Genomic DNA, 16,533 nt, shown 5'->3' with positions numbered 1-16,533 from the left:
CCTTTCCCACTCCCATCCTTCCCTTATATCCATAGGTTAAAATAAACGGTGAGGAACAAAAAAATCTGCCTCACCAAAGGACAGTCTGGATGGAACATTTAATAGGAAGCAAAGTAACTATACTCTTTCTTTAAGAGAGGCAATAAGAGGTTTATTTTCTCCACATAGACCGGAGATATTTTTGGCATCAGTTTGTAGGGGACCTCTGCTCTACTTGCTACTTTCCTTTGAGCAGAACAAACCCCAAAACCATGGTGCTTGTTATGACAGCCATAATGGGCTCAGTACCACATTCATCTCTCACAGCAGCTTTCAGATTTTAGGGTAGAAAACACAGAAATAAACTCTGGTACAGTAGTGCTGTATCCGAATCACTTGGAGAGACTGATCAAACTCATTCCCATTCCCAGGACATCCTGAAATGCGCTCATCTTCATCCACCTGCATCCCCATTAAGAATCTTTTCTCTCACAACTACAGTCTACTCCTGATACCATAATAGGCCATGGGCAGGATGTTAGTTAACCTGCCACTTCAAGTAATAGATATCGACCTTTGAAACATGCACAGCCTGTGATCCGGCAAATCCACTTGTAGGAATCCATCCTACTGATACCCGCACAAGGAGGCAAAAATATGTAAACAGCAATGTGAAATTTACCACTGCTTGTAATAAATAATAAAAGAAGAAAATGAAGTAATGAACTGATTAAATAAATTATACTATTAAAGCATCGAAATTCTATTTAGCTGTTAAAAAGGAATACGTAGACCTATATCTGCTGACATAATGGAGAAAAATAACCCCCGTTCCTCACAAATTTTTGACTATGAACAGGCTTTTAACCATTATTATTACATAAGAGCAGAGCTGAGCAAAGGGTTCTTGGGCCCTTTTAGTTAAGAACATTTGGAAGGTTTTTTGACATTAAAGCTACAAGACTTGCAGAAAAGTTTCCTGGCCTACACGGCATAGTACTCCAAAATGTTGTACATTTGCTACAGCTGGGCCAAGGTATTGTCTCGGTCAAAGTGGCCAGATAAAGCGCAGAGCTTCCCAGACCTGCTGCCGCCAGCAGTAAGCAGCCTCCTCTGTTCCCTCTGGAGTGCTACACAAAAGTCCACAGTTGCACATGTGCACAGGAAAACAGATTTGGAAAGCTGTGAATTTTGGGGACTGCAAAAGTTATCCGGTACTTGTATCACTGCTTGTCTCAAAGGCTAATTTCCAAAGGAAAGAAAACAAAATACTGACTATAACTAGAGCATCCCGCGCAAAAGAATAAAGATACCTGGGGCTATTTGAACGCTTCCCTCATTTTTTACCTTAAGGTCACTTTGTAATGCTAAGTGAAAGAAGCCAGACACAAAAGATCATATAATATATGATTCCATCTAAGTGAAATGTCCAAAAAAGACATATCTATAGAAACAGAAAGTAGATTAGTGGTTGCCTAGGGCTGGAGGTAGGAACAGATTGACTGCAAATGGGCATGAGAAATCTTTTTGGGTTGATAGAAATGTTCTAAAATTGTACTGTGCTGATGGCTGCACAACTCTATAGATTTACGAAAAACCATTGAATGGTGCACTCGAAATGGATAAATTTCACAGTATGTAAATTATATCTCAATAAAGCTCTTAAGAAACACTTTAAAGTAATAAACAATTTATTATTTTAGCCATATTACCTAGATTTCTAAACAAAATATAGCTAATTTAAAAAACTCGAGTTGCATATTGTATTTTTCCATTTAGAAAAGGATACTTTAAAAAACAACAAAAAAATGTATTTAATCTTGAATACTCACAGAAAATGACTAGGAGGAAATACAAAGAATGTCATTTTTAGTTGGTGAGAACGGAATTCCCTTGTACCGAAATTTTTACTTCTTTATGCATTTTTGGACCATTAGATATTTTTATAGGCATTCTCTTTATTTAAAAATATATAAATTATCTTTGATGTTGATGTTTTCTTTTTTGGTCTCAAACAGCCTTGTTACCAAGGTTCTCTGATCATAAATTATTTAAAATTAAATATTTCAATTCCAGAATAAAAAGGTAAAGTATTTACTGGTTCTGGAAAAAATGTGATTAAAGATTTCATGCACCCTGTCTCTTGACCAATGCACTACAATAATGTTTTAAATAGTGTGCTATGTGTTCTATGGATGAAGATAATTTTATGTCAGAAGTTGGCAAACTGTTTCTTAAATAGCCAAATAATAAATATGCTAGTCTTTGCAGGCAATTCTGTCTCTGTCTTAATTACTCTGTTGTTATAGGTCAAAAGCGGGCAGACAATACATAAATGAATGGACTTGACTATGTTTGCTGATCCTGACATTAGGTGGTAGAATGAAATTATTTCTTATTTTAACACTTGTCTGAATATGTATTAGAAAAATAGAAATAGCACATCAAGTCCATTAATTCATGAATATTATTTCTTAGAATGAGGCTAAATTTATGTAAGTTTTTTAAAGGTTAAAGATTTAAAGAAAAATATTACATAAATAAGAGAACAGATGATATTTGGATGTGACAAAAATCATGAAAGATGTTTGTGAATAACAAACATTTGAGGAAACTACATTTGAGTATAATTAACAATTTCCTATTTAAAAAAAAAAATGATGGGCTAAAGAAAATCTCTCAGACTAGGTAACTCTTACTGCAACCCATCCCAGTGCTTGAGGCAAAGCTCTTTGAAAGAAATATAAAAACGTAGACTAAAACTTCCCAAAAGTAGTGGTCTGTAATATTTCCTGGATCATAGACATTATGGACAGGCTACCCAGAAAAAAGTGTGTACTTGAAAACTGAATTCCCTAAAGCACATCAAAACAATGAAAGAAAAGAGAATAAAGAACAGCATCGTTCCAGGTTTTTTCCAGGCACTCCAGTGCACATGACCTGTGCTCAGCACTAAACCCAGCAAATCAAGCAGACAAACAAAGGCAGTGCCCTTTGGCAACTACTGCCCTCCTCACAACCAATCGTGATGACAAGGGAAACCAGAGTGTCAAAATAGGGCAATGCTGCTGCCAAGTACCACTCCCAATCAATTCAACATACCGCAATATAGGTTAGAAAAAAAACAAAAGTTTTTAATCTTTCGACTCTTCTTCTGCTTTCCTAAACCCAGCCATAATTTATAAACTCATAACTTAATAACCATTAATAGGGTGTTTTCTATTTAGCAAAATCCGAAGTGAGAAAGGGCATGGGAGAGGAGATGCGGGGGAGAATCGGGAGCTAGTATTTTTGAGCACCTTTGTGCTAGGCACTCTACATATGCTGTTTTTATTGACTGGTTACAACAAATCCATGAGGTAGATATAATTATCTTCATTTTTAGATAAAAGAAAATGGAAACATTTATCTCTTTCTGCTCAAGATAAAACTTTCATATCAGTGATATCGTACAGTAAATATTGACCTGTAAACCTATCTTAGCTCTTTTCCTTCCTGTCTACTTGAGGGTGGACACCATCACGAAGGACACAGTAACTCTCTAGACCAGGAAGTTCATGACCAATAGAAGCAAATGGTCATCAGTGTCCTTCACCCTAGGTAAGGCAACAGTACCTAAAATAGAAATTTGGGGAAAACTAGACAAAATGTATAAGGCTACAACAGATGTCATCTTTGTATTTGTATTCAGAACCTATTTTGGTGGTGGCAAAACAACTGAATTTGGCATGATTTATGATTCCTTGGAATATACAAAGAAAAATGAACCCAAACATAGACTTGCAAGACATGGCCTGTATGAAAAGAAAAAGACCTCAAGAAAATAGCAAAAGGAACACAAGAACAGAATGAAGAGAGTCAGGCCCAACCGCAAAGGCCAGTGTTGGTGCTGGCAAAAGGAAATGAAGTGTCAAGCAGTTGAGGAGGAGATTGGCCAACAGGAGGAGTAAAGATTCATCGATGACTTTATCTGTGGTAATAGGCAGATTTTTCACGAGAGGATTAATAAGCTGAGAACTAAAAAAAAAAAAAAAAAACTATTTTATTATTTCATGTTCCTCTCTTAGCTTTGCTCAGGCTGCTAGAATGTTCTTTCTATACTTGTATTCAACTAAATTGCACTTGACTCTACAACTCAACTTAAGCATGGCTTTCCCCAAGAAGCCCTCCCTAACTAACTCCTTCCCTCATTCCTGATGCACATTTGCCTTGGTTTTAGTTCTCTTCTACACAGTTCAATGGTACACTAATGTAATTGCTGATTTACTTGACAGTCTCTTCCAATAGACTGAAATCTCTTAAAAGTACAGAGATCATTTTTATCATTGATTTCTCTCCTCAGAGCCTTAATACTTTGATACAAAGTATGAATTCAGTAAGCTATTGAATGAATGCATAAATGAATGAACAAACTGCATTGCTCAATTTCTAACAGCATGTGAATTACAGAACCAGGATTTGAACCTAGTCTCTCTTTCCATCATACTATAATGTAAGTACAAAAAAAAAAAATCAATTGATTAATTACTACTTTACCTTTAAGATATTAAAGGACAGTCCATCAGTGGCTCAACTGTTCCTTGGAAATCTTTCAGGAAGTACCATAAACTAGCGTATAGGGAACAAAAAAAATTTTAATGTCGCAGATTCAATGAAAATTATAATTCTATTATTGTAGAAAAGCAAAGCTTCGTTTTGTTTTGTTTTGTTTTCCTCAGAATTAAATTGCCGAAGAACTGAGACCCGACAGTGTCATACTAAAAATAAAATCAAAATCAAATAAGTTTACCCTTGTTGTGAGGTCCTTCTAACCTCACAGCAAGCCGAAACATTTCTGGCATTCTGTTTTTAACAAACCCTTTGGAAGGCCCCGAGGTGGAGGCCGGTTCATATCAAATTGCCTCTTTAAGATTTCCCTAGAGTAGCTCACAATCCCTGAGTGCCCAAGAATCTATACATACCCTCCCTGTCTGACTAGGAAACAAGCTGAGCTCACTCTGAATACCAGGAGGTTATTCCTGTTTCTCTGAAGGTTTTTTCAGAGAGTTCTGTGGTCTGGAATGTGGCAGGGTGTGGAGGCCTTTGCCAGAACAAATTTCCATCCTGCAGGGGCACAAGTACCCAGCTGCTGACACCACCACCTTGCTAAGCCCTATGTCCCCAACAGAAGTTTAGGCGCTAACACTGGGCAACTAGAAGCTATTGCAAGGTTATAAACAAGATGGTGATCACATTGATGTTAAAAATATTCTAGCTGTATTATTGTCATTACTATTGTTGTTACCACCTCTACAATAATGTATTCTCAAGCACACTTCCATGTGCATCCAGAATGGGAGAGAGAAAGTGCAGTTATAGACGGTGTACATGAAACAATAGGCATGTAGAAATGTATTAGATTTAAGCAACATCTATCATATGTGTTATGAGGGCAAAATGACTGACAACTGTTGTTTAAGACTACTGTACTCTATTGAACTGACACAAAATTATAAAGCATTTGTTGCATATCTACTGAGTGCAAAGCATTGTGCCAAATGCTGCTGTGTTCTTGGCTTCTCAGGAAAGAACTTCTTAGGGACATCACCATTGTCTAAGTCAGGTTCTAAGCTTTGCAACTTCAATTTTTTAAGACACAATTAGCAAACTTATAAATAATGAAACAACTAATTGTTTGCTATTTTTTGTAGAGAATATACTTTTCCCAGTGACAAAAAATTAATATCTACTACTCTTTATAGCACTAGGTTTTAAGTATCAAGGTATTTCAGAAATCCAATTATTAATCAGAAGGTTATGTGGAGAGCACATATCCAGATATAAAATAGAACTGGTTAATTTTAAAAAACATTGTATGAAACTGTGAACCACGCCTATTCCCAAATTATCTACAGACCAAATACACTCACACCTTTACAACTCAGGATCTCTCTTCGAATATAAATGTAAACTCTTTACCTTCAAATAGCCTTTGTTAAAAGTAACCACAAATACTATTACACTATGTAATGTAAGTTATGGTACAATTAAATAAATTATAATTTTCATGTATATTCCCATTATGCCTCCTTGAGGATATATCCTGTTCAACTTTTTTGGCCTTAGATATGCTCAACTCTACAACACTAACACATTCAGAAATAAACTCTTAGGATGGATAATGGTCACAGGTGCAATTAATTCACTTAATAAGCATTTACTATGCAGGATACTGTTCTAGGTACTAGAAATCCAAGCAAAGATGTTGTTGAGGAAACAAACAAATAGCAGATAAATACAGTCAGTGTGCTATGATAGAAGGAAATGCCCCAGAAAGTCACCTAATAAGACAGGAACTGTCATAAAGCTTTCCCAGTCTTGAAGAAACAGTATAAAGTAACCAGTTGAAAAATCATGCTAAGCTCATTCAAAGTGAGCTAATTAAAAAGAGAGTACAACACGTTTTCATTCAATGGGTAGTCTTTTTCTGACTTTGATCCTATAGACAGTTCCTATGAGAAATACCAAGAGCAAGAAATACCCTATTCGCCCACAGGGCACTAATCTAATTAAGCCAATAAATATACATTTTAAATGATGCTTTAGCAGCAGAAAACTTGTGCTCAAGCCCTAGATCTGCCACTTATTAGCTGTGTGATTTGGGACAGTTAGTGTTTATAAGCCTCAAGTTTATAATCTGTATAATGGATTATTTGCTGTGAAGATGAAATGAAATAATGCAACTAAAGCACTTAGCCTAAGCTGAGAACTCAAAAAAAAAAGTTACAAAAACATCATTAACATGAACAATCTTATAGTGAGTGTATAAATATTCAAAAGAGCAAGAAATCATTTTCAAGGGTAGTTATTTACAATTTAGTGGAGACATTAAGATTTGAGCTAAAACTTGAAGGCAGCATGAAAAAAGTACACACACACACACACACACACACACACACACACACACACATACATGATGGAGAAAATAGCAAAGAGAAAAGTCAAAATGATGATTTCTCCAGGGAGTAATTAAAAGATACTTTTGACTTGAAGCAGAATTTGTATAAGAAAATGAGAGAAGGACCTGAAAGGTAAGCTGGTACCAGACGACAAAAGGCCGTCAATGCCAGAAAAACATGATGGGGACTGAAAGTTTTTGTTCAGTAAACTAAAATGATGGAAGCAATGCTTTATAAGAAAAATTAAAAGGGAGACAGTTAGACAAACCAGTTAGAAAGCGATTGCAGCAGTCCATCTACGTGGCAATGAGGATGCACCCTGGAGCAGTGCAAAGTAAAAAGATAGAGATAGGAAGCATTTTGAAGGATAAAGAAAAAAGATACATTTACTGAATTCAGTATTGATCATAGTCCTAATCTAAAAAATTTTGTTGAGCTTCATTTTCCCGAGAAATTAAGTCTTTGAATTCAAGTTATGAAATTCCAGAGGTATACTGATTCTTCCAGATATCTTACTGGCTGAGAGGGATACTTTGCTTACCATGGGTGTGATGGTGCTTATAATAACATAATCTGTGTTTGTACACCCATGTTCCTACCAGTAATATTCACACTAGCCAAAAGCTGAGAACAACTCAAATGTCCACCAACAGATGAATAGATATACAAAGTGAGATATGTACATACAATGGAATATAATTCAGCCTTAAAAAAGGAATGAAATTCTGATTCATGTTACAATACTGATGAACTTTGAAGATGTTACGTTATGAAATAAGCCAGACACAAAAGAACAAATATGCTATGATTCCATTTATTGAGGTACATAGAGTAGTCAAAATCAGAGAGACGAAAAGTAGAATGGTAGTTACCAGGGGCTGAGGGAAGGAGAATGGGGAGCTACTATTAAATGGGTATAGAATCCCAGTTTGGGATGATTAAAAAAGAAAAAGTTCTATGGAAGTTATTATGCTGAGTGAAATAAGTCAGACAGAGAAAGATAAATACCTTATGATTTCATTTATATGCGGAATCTAAGGAACAAAAAGAACAAACTAATCAAAAACAGACTCATAAACATAGTAGACAATTTGGTGACAGACAGAGAGGAGGGGCACTGGGGGGCTGAGGGAATGGGGTGAAGGGTTAAAGTAGTATAAATTAGTACTTGATAGTTGGTCAAGGGGATGGGGAGCATGCCAGAAGGAATGCAGTCAGCATTAATACACTGGCTAGGTGGAGGGTCAGGAGAGGAAGAAAGCAATTGGGGGCATCATTTTATGAACTGTATAAATATCTAACCAATGTACTGTATACTTGAAACTAATTTAAATAAATAATTCTTTTTAAAAAGTTCTAGAGACAGATAGTGGGGACAGTTGCACAACAATGTAAATGTACTTAATGTCACTTAACTGTACACTTCATAATGGTTAAAATTTAAATTTTATGTCATATATGCTTTACAACAATAAAAAAATAATAATGTGGCTCTGATGCCCTGAGAAACAGCATGCACACTCAAAACTAGAAGGTAAACCTTACCAACCCTTTTAGCCTAGCTGCTCAGCCAATAGCAGCTAGGTCAGACACCATTAGTCAACTTGTCCGACTGGAGAAATGAGGAGAAAAAAGTGCCAACCATCATCTAAATTCAAATGATGTTGGTAACACAATGGCCCAAGCCTCTCTGCTTCTCATCTGCCCTGCTCTCACACTAAAGGCAAAAGAGAGGAAGTCACATCACCAGCCAAAGCAACACCTCACCCTGGTACTTCCACTTGATAACTAACTCCTCAAGGAAAAGAAAACTATCTACCTCTGTGCCCTTATGTCCTGAGTCATGATAAATGCTCCATAAACACGTTCATCGAGCTTTAAGGAATTACAATTAATTTACTTGCATCAATTAAAATTTTCCCAACGGGATTCTGTGTTCAGTACTATGTTAGACAGAATGAAAATATAGAAGAAGTATAAGACATGGTCCTTGCCTTTTAAGATCATATAATCTACTTGAGGGAACAAGGATCATACAATGATATAATAACAAACATTATGAGACAGAATATAATTAGGTGCTAAATTGTGTAGTACAGATTGTAAGTACTCTAGGAGGTCATAAAAATGTCTAACATCCTGTAGAAATGAATAATGGGTTGGAAAATCTTTACTCACCGCCTGCTTGTAGGAGCGAGCAGAGAAACCTATAAAATGGAATGAAGGCTTTTAAAAATACCCATTATATTTTAATTTTATGTGTAATACACCTCCTCTACCAAACAGTTCCTTTCTTAACTTCTTTTCCACATTTGCTGTTTTCTCAGCCTTGTTTACAAATGATTAGAAAATGCTTCAAAGGAATATAAATAAATGTGCCAAAAAACATTTGAAAGAACATGTAAATTACCGTGAAACAGAGATACTCAATGAAAAATTAGTAAATTCAGCCTTCATAAAAATAAACCTTTCATTTAGAGCTTAATTTGTTCACACAAAGCCAAGAATGAATAGCTATACAGACTCCCCTCCTTCCCACGTGAGGGCTAGTGAGATCCAATGACAATTTTATTCATTTAGCATCAGAATTCAGACCATCTGCTCTGAAATGGGACTTCCATATCCTTCTGCATGGCATAGATCAAAACAGACAGAGATTTTATTTCTATAATGAATCAAACTGTGAGCGGAGATATCTTTTTGTTCCGGCCAACCTCAAACATTAAAAGTTGTATGGCTACACAGCTTAAGTAGTGAGCCGAAGAAGCAAAGAAATTCTATTTCCTAGGCTGCCAGTGACTATAATCCCTCTCCATCACTTTCTTCATCCCTACTCACTAAGTAGCAATCAAACATGACCCATCAGAATTGAGTAAATACAGAGCTACCTGGTATATCTCAGTTAACTATTAGCCCTACATAATACTGGCTAGGGAGGTTCTTGTGTAATATATTTCTACATAACAAACTACCCAAATACTTTGTGACTTAAAAGAATCATTTTGTTCTTTTAAGAACCATTTCACTTGTGGTTTTGTGGATCAGGAATCTAGGAGGGCTCAGTTTGGTGCTTCATCTTATCCACCTGGTGCCAAGCTAAAGCCAGAGAATCAATATTCAAGATGGTTTCCTCACTTAAATATTTGTCTTGCACCTCTGTGGTACTTCATGGTGTCTCTCTGCTTCTCTCTGTCTCTGTCTCTCTCTGTGTCTCTGCCTCTGTCTCTGCCTCTCTCTCCAGCTCATGGTGTCTCATTTCCAGAAGGAGAGGACTAGGGTAAGGCAAGAAGAGGTGTCTCAGGAATAAAATTTTCAAATGCACTCATTCCCAAGTATTGCCCCTATACTTGCTCAACCCTGAGATTGAGTGCCTTCTTGAGAGTGAAGCTCCCAGAGTGCAATATTTAAGTACTCACTCGTAGTATCATGCAAGGACACCTGAGAGTGAGTGCCTCCTTAAATTTTGCACTCTAGGTACCTCACTTGCCTCACCCTAGCCCTGACCCTGCCTCCAGGGCCTCTCCATGTGTTCCTGAGGGGCGGGGGAGGGGGGGGGCGGGGCGGAGAAGATGGTCTCCTCACAGCATGCTGGTCTCAGAAGTCGCATTTCCTACATGATGGCTATCTTCCAAGAGTAGGGCGATAAAGTGGCTGGGTCAGGAAAGGCTTGCGCATAACTGCTGCAGTGTCACTTTTGCCCTATTCTATTGATCAAAGTAATCACTAGCTCTGCCCAAATTTATGGGTAGAGAAACAGACACCACCTACTGATGAGGGTGTAAAATGGTCTCATTGCAGAAGATCAAATGGTATGAGAGACATTGCTCTAGCCATCATTGGAATACACAATCTTCCACATCTTCCTTTATAAACTTTCCTCCACATTATTCTTAGAGCACTGTAACATACTCCTAGTTAATATCCTAGCCTCTAAACTTCATCTTCAGTTTAGTATACTGAAACATATTGCTTACTATCAGACATTCCTGTAGTAACTACCTTATTAGAACGCTTGCTTAAAGTTTCCAGCGGTATTCCTGGCTTATAAATAAAACCCATACTCATCTACTTATCATTGAAATGTTCCATGATTTGGTGCCATCTCACTTGTTATCAGTTGAGTTAGATCCCCCAGGAAGATATGTCCAATGCTAACTTTAATTTCCTGTAAATGTGACCTTATTTGGAATCAGCCTTTACAATTGTAATCAAGTTAAGATGAGGTTGTACTGCATTAAGTTGGGCCTTAGTCCAATGACCAATGTTTTCATTAAAAAAAAAAAAAAAAAAAAAAAAAGAGCAATCCGGACACAGAGAGACAAAGAAGAGACACAGGAAAGAAGGCCATGTGAAGGCAGAGACAGAGCTTGGAGTGACACATCTACAAACCAAGGAAAGCCAATGATTGCCAGAAGCCACCAAAGGTAGCAAGAAGCAAGGAAAGGTCCTTCCCTGAAGACCTCGGAGGGAGCATGGCTCTGCCGACACCTTTCTTTCAGATTTCTGGACTCCTGATTATGAGAGAACAAATTTCTGTCGTTTTAAGCCACAAAGTTTGTGGTAAATTGTTATGGCAGGCCTAGAAAACTAATATACCACCCAATCATTCTAACCCCCACGGCTTCCAAATGCTCCTCCTTTATTTAGGCAGAGGTCTCTTCCCTGTCCCTATCTTTCAATTAATTCCTGTATCTCTTTTTCTTTTCCTTCCACTAAACGAAGCAAAGCAAAGCAGTGTGCACACTATAAATTGTGGCTGAGTTATAATTGACATCTTCTGGCATTCTGCTAGGCAGGGCTACTTGTCCCAAATGCTGAGTCAGAGGACACCTGGTATAGAGAGTTTCACGCATTTGTTAACTTAAAAAAAAAAAAAATGTTGAGAAATACTTTTTTAGCAAGTGCTTAGAGTTGGAAGTAGAACAATTCTTTCCCTGTCATGTTCTTTGTTCATCAAAAAGAAAAGTGTTGAAGTGAGAGAGTAAATTATAGAAACTGATTGTGCAAAGCTATAGTAAACCTTTCTTGGCTACTCACCTCTTAGCTGTCAGAAAATGTATGAATTATAATGGCTTTAAACAACTAGACCAAAAATGGCTTCCAAATGCTAACTCAATAACCTCGAGCTCTAGCCAGGTTGCTCATTACCATTCCCACTTTAGCTGTTGGAAAGTGTATGTAAAGCTCCTCAAGAAATTAGGGAAGTCATTTAGCCTTTTGCAAAAACTACTTTATATGGTAACGTGTGCAAAACAAATGTAATGCTTTTTAATAATGGTTGGGATAGGACATCTTGTAGTACACAATGATTACTTGTTACAAATAAAAATCATGCCAGAGATTTTAGGGACAGTAACTGGAATGCAGGATGTGATCAATTGTCCTGTTGTATCCTATGATGTTTGGTCTACCTGGAGCCCTAAATACCTAGTGGGTACCACAGCTTTAGAGATGAGACTATCTGGAAGAAATTTAGGACAGTGAGCAAAATGGGAAAGAGGCTTGAGGAAGAGCAGAAGAATACAGTAATATTTAACTTGAGTAGAAGTTTAAGAAAAAACTTAATTATCCTAATATATAAGAAAGGCTTTTCTAGTAAAGAATGAGACTTATTTTCTGTACCTGAAAGAGTAAAGCTATCACCAATAAAGGAAAGTTATAGGAACACAAATTCTAAATTGTCCTGAGAGGTTCCTAAAAATCAAGTTAGTAACTCTGAACTGTCCCTGAAAATGTCCGTGCAAAGACTTGTAACTTCTTGACAATACCTTATTTATCTTTACATCCCTATCGTATAGCACTGTTACTCCCATATAAGAACTGATTAATATCTGATAAATAAAACAAAGTTCAAATGATCTCTTCTAAACCAAAGATTCAGTATTTTAGGATTTCGAAAGAAATTCAACTATGAGTCACCAATTTTTCTTTTCAATGAGTCACATAGTCATAATTTTCTTTTAGCTGGATGTGTACTACTTAGGAAAATAAATAAGAATCCCAAATACATCAGTAGGAACATTTAGGTAGTACCATACAGTGATTAAGTGTAAAATGCGAAACACTTAACAAGTTCAAAGAGTCCAATACAAATATTTACACATCCACTTAATCTATCCAAAATTCCCCTTATTCAAGGCAAAAGTCAACTGGAATTTATCAAACCTTTAGGACAGGCATTATGCTTAGTGCTTTCACATTCATTCGAAATCATTTTCTGAACACCGACTGTGTGCCAGTCATATCTAGTTTTTTCAACTATTTAGTGAAGTAGTTATTAATATCTCCACTTGAAGGCCGGAAGAGTTATGTAACTTGTCTAAGTTCAGGCATCACTAGCCCATAAAGAGCATTTGTGCAAATTAAAAAAAAAAAAAAAAAAAAAACGGTACCTGTTCCTCAAGATATTTTACTTCCATTCGTCAGACAAAAATGTATCATAATATACTAATTTGATTAGAACAAGACACTTTATTGCCCTCCACCATAAAATCATCTCAATAAATATTCAAATTGATAATGTCTATAAAATAAATGGTGTGCACTTCAGATAGGGTTTTCTTGTCCAGTACATGACAGTCCTACATGAACTCTAATAAATGCAGTGCTAGGGATTTTACTCCAAAGTACTGCAACTGACTCCCACCCTAAATGAGCATGATCAAAATTTTCACACGAATTACATAACTCTCTGGCAGCATACAACTGCTATCTCATTTCAGCACTGTTTCATACTCAGTTCATAAAATGTATTTATGTGGACTTAAACCCACTGAATACATACAAAGCAAATAATGGTAGATGAAAGAGAGGGGTTTCTCAGAAAGCCTATCACCAGACAAGAACTGCTTCTCCAAAACCTGATTTACCTACCAAAGTGAAAAATGTTCTTAAAATTAATACAAAATAACTGTTCTCATAACTGTCAACAAAATATTCAATCAGAACCTGAAGGTCCTAATTATTACAAAAATGACTTGAATCAGATTCTACTAAGATGGAATCTCAGCGCTTCAGATCAAATTCAAGTCAAAGGGCTTCAGATCAATATTTGGTCAAATTCTGGAAGAAAGATATTTAGATAACAGGGATTTTTATGAAAAGTTTTTGACTTTTCCTAGGGAAGATATCCCAGAGAGTGAAATGGCCTTAAAACCCAATGAAAATAAAAATATCTCAGAAAAGTAATGAATCTTTATATGGTACTTGATTCATCTAAACCGCCCTTTTGGGGTCTCTATTATGTTGCAGGTTTTGTGTTAGTTGCTGAGAACAGAGATGATCAAATCCAGACAGTGCTCTGTCTCATTCCAGCAGGCAAAATTAATGTAAAAAAGGAAAGCGTAATAAGTGTTACAACAGAGATCTAGATAAAATGTGATAGTCCCACTGGATCATGCCTTGGTTTGTTCTCCATACATGATTTCTTGGAATTTAGGTAAATAGAGCTCACAAAAATTTAAGTAAGCTTTAAAATGAACTTAAAAATCATCACTATCATCATACCTGGCACATAGTAAATGCATGATAGATGTGGAATGAATAAATAAATGAATTTTCTCACTTACGAATTAGAGTTGGGCTGTAAACAAACATCAATCAAAAAAGAAATGTTCATGAATACAAACTTTTTTAAATAGTCAAAAGCCTAAGGCAATTCGAATTGAAAAAAGCCATTTATAGACAAATCTCATACTGGCTAGCTTAAAACATGCATAAATTATTTGTGACGTTTCTTAGAACTATTTAATGATATATTTTTAGCATCTCAGTAGCACATTTTTATTTTCAACGCCATGTGAACTATTTTTTTTTGTCCTAAATCTCAACCTTATCAATGGCTTTGGCAAGAATGATCAATTATGAGGAACCCTAATAATTTCCATTGTTTTCAGCCATCCAGACAGAGATCTGCATTTAAATGCAAAACAAAGACAGACAGAGATTCCTTGCTGTATAGAAGGGATCTATATTCATGAATTCCAATTTTTCAGGTGGATAATTTGAGATGAAAGTTTATACCTTGAACAATTTTAACCACTATGTTCTATATTAACCAAGCTGCCCAACACACATTACACTTCTATTTCATACCTTACTCACTTTTTCATCTAATTCTGTGATTTAGACTTCTTTTTGCTCCTCTCCTTTCTATTATAAATAACTTGAGGATGGGAACACAGCCTGTGAAGTTCTCTCATCAGCACCCAGCCCAGCGCCATATGCAATGAAGCACTTAAAAATGCTTTGTGAAGATTGTCTAGACCGTAAGCCCCCTCATATGTGAAACTCAGAGGTTGGTATTTTTGAAAAAAAATATACTTTTAGGCAATGTTTGATGTGAAGGAGAATCACAAATTGCCAGAATTGAAAGAGGCCTGTACCCTATTTAAAATAGTTGTCATTGACAATTTCCTTGCCTTTGGGAACTTCTTTCATTCTAATTAGCACCATCACTACCACTTACCAGGAAACAGCTCCAAACTTTCTATACGGAGCCTATGGGGCTTTAGAAAAGAAAGAAAGGAGAATGCATACAAACCATAGCACGAGCAATCCGACCATAGGAGGGTCTTGGCGCACGTGCACCACGGCGAGGCGCTTGCACAGCGGACTCAGCGGTGGTGTCTGGGCAGTCTGGAGGGACCCGAGTGGGCGCTCAAAGGACCCAAGATTGTCTACAGTCAGAAGGGGAAAAGGTGGAAAATTCATCATCGGCATTGCCAGAAAGAGCAATTTATGGCTTTGTTCTTCAGCAACCCACTTGGCTTCATACTACATCTCATGTAAGTTTTTACTCCTGGATTTTGACTAAATTCCTTAGGCTTAACTTATTGGCTTCAAAAATATTGGGCAGTTGCAACATCTCCTTATTAATATAGTAATTGATTATGTACTCTTATTTGGAATTAATATAAGTACCTCATACAATCACAGATAACTGTACTAAAAATCAACAGAAGAAATAACAAAAGGTCATTCCAGCATTGACATAGCCTTATTAGTGAAGTAAATCAAATGTACTTTCATGCAGCCAAAGACCTCTACACCAAAAACTGAATTGTATGTAGACTAACACCAAGCATTTATTATGTTTTTGACATATTTGGCCATCATTATTTTGACTATCTCTCATTAATATTCAATATTAAAATGTAACAAAATAATAAATAGAATTTCTCTTAGATTAATTTGCATTGATATTGTAAATGCTGTCAAATATTATTCATTAATGGAAAGAATAAATAAAATACTGTGTTACTATATTTATATATAGGTATAAAACTCTATAATATAAATACTCCCATAGTACACTTGCAGAGAAGATCTTCTCGGTAATTCAGTGAAATTTCAGAATATTTACGCCTGCAGTTTTGTTAAATATTGGTATTCAACACGATTTAAGTAGAACTATTAAATAGAAACAGACAATTTGGGTTGCACAATTAAGGTGACAGAAATCAGGTTCCAATATACTACGAATTTTATACAGTAAAATACTAAGTTAGTTCTTGATTCAAAAAGAAAGATAACTAAGTTTTAACTTCTTTTTGAAAAACAGGCATCCTGTTTGTCTACTCTCTTGAACTGATGAAAATTACAAGTGTCTACCCTA

At 36.2% G+C, this 16,533-nt stretch overlaps 2 pseudogenes; both read left to right on the top strand.

Annotated features, from left to right (window-relative positions):
- Positions 1–985: 985 nt before the first annotated feature.
- LOC107497292 lies at positions 986–3,885 on the top strand (annotated as a pseudogene).
- Positions 3,886–8,592: 4,707 nt separating this feature from the next.
- LOC107497294 lies at positions 8,593–15,977 on the top strand (annotated as a pseudogene).
- Positions 15,978–16,533: the final 556 nt, after the last annotated feature.

The sequence above is a fragment of the Rousettus aegyptiacus genome, unplaced genomic scaffold, assembly GCF_014176215.1.
Source record: "Rousettus aegyptiacus isolate mRouAeg1 unplaced genomic scaffold, mRouAeg1.p scaffold_m13_p_4, whole genome shotgun sequence".
In the NCBI taxonomy this organism is placed as follows: Eukaryota; Metazoa; Chordata; class Mammalia; order Chiroptera; family Pteropodidae; genus Rousettus; species Rousettus aegyptiacus.
The sequence above is the reverse complement of the archived record's forward strand: the minus strand, read 5'-3'. Positions and strand labels throughout refer to the sequence as shown.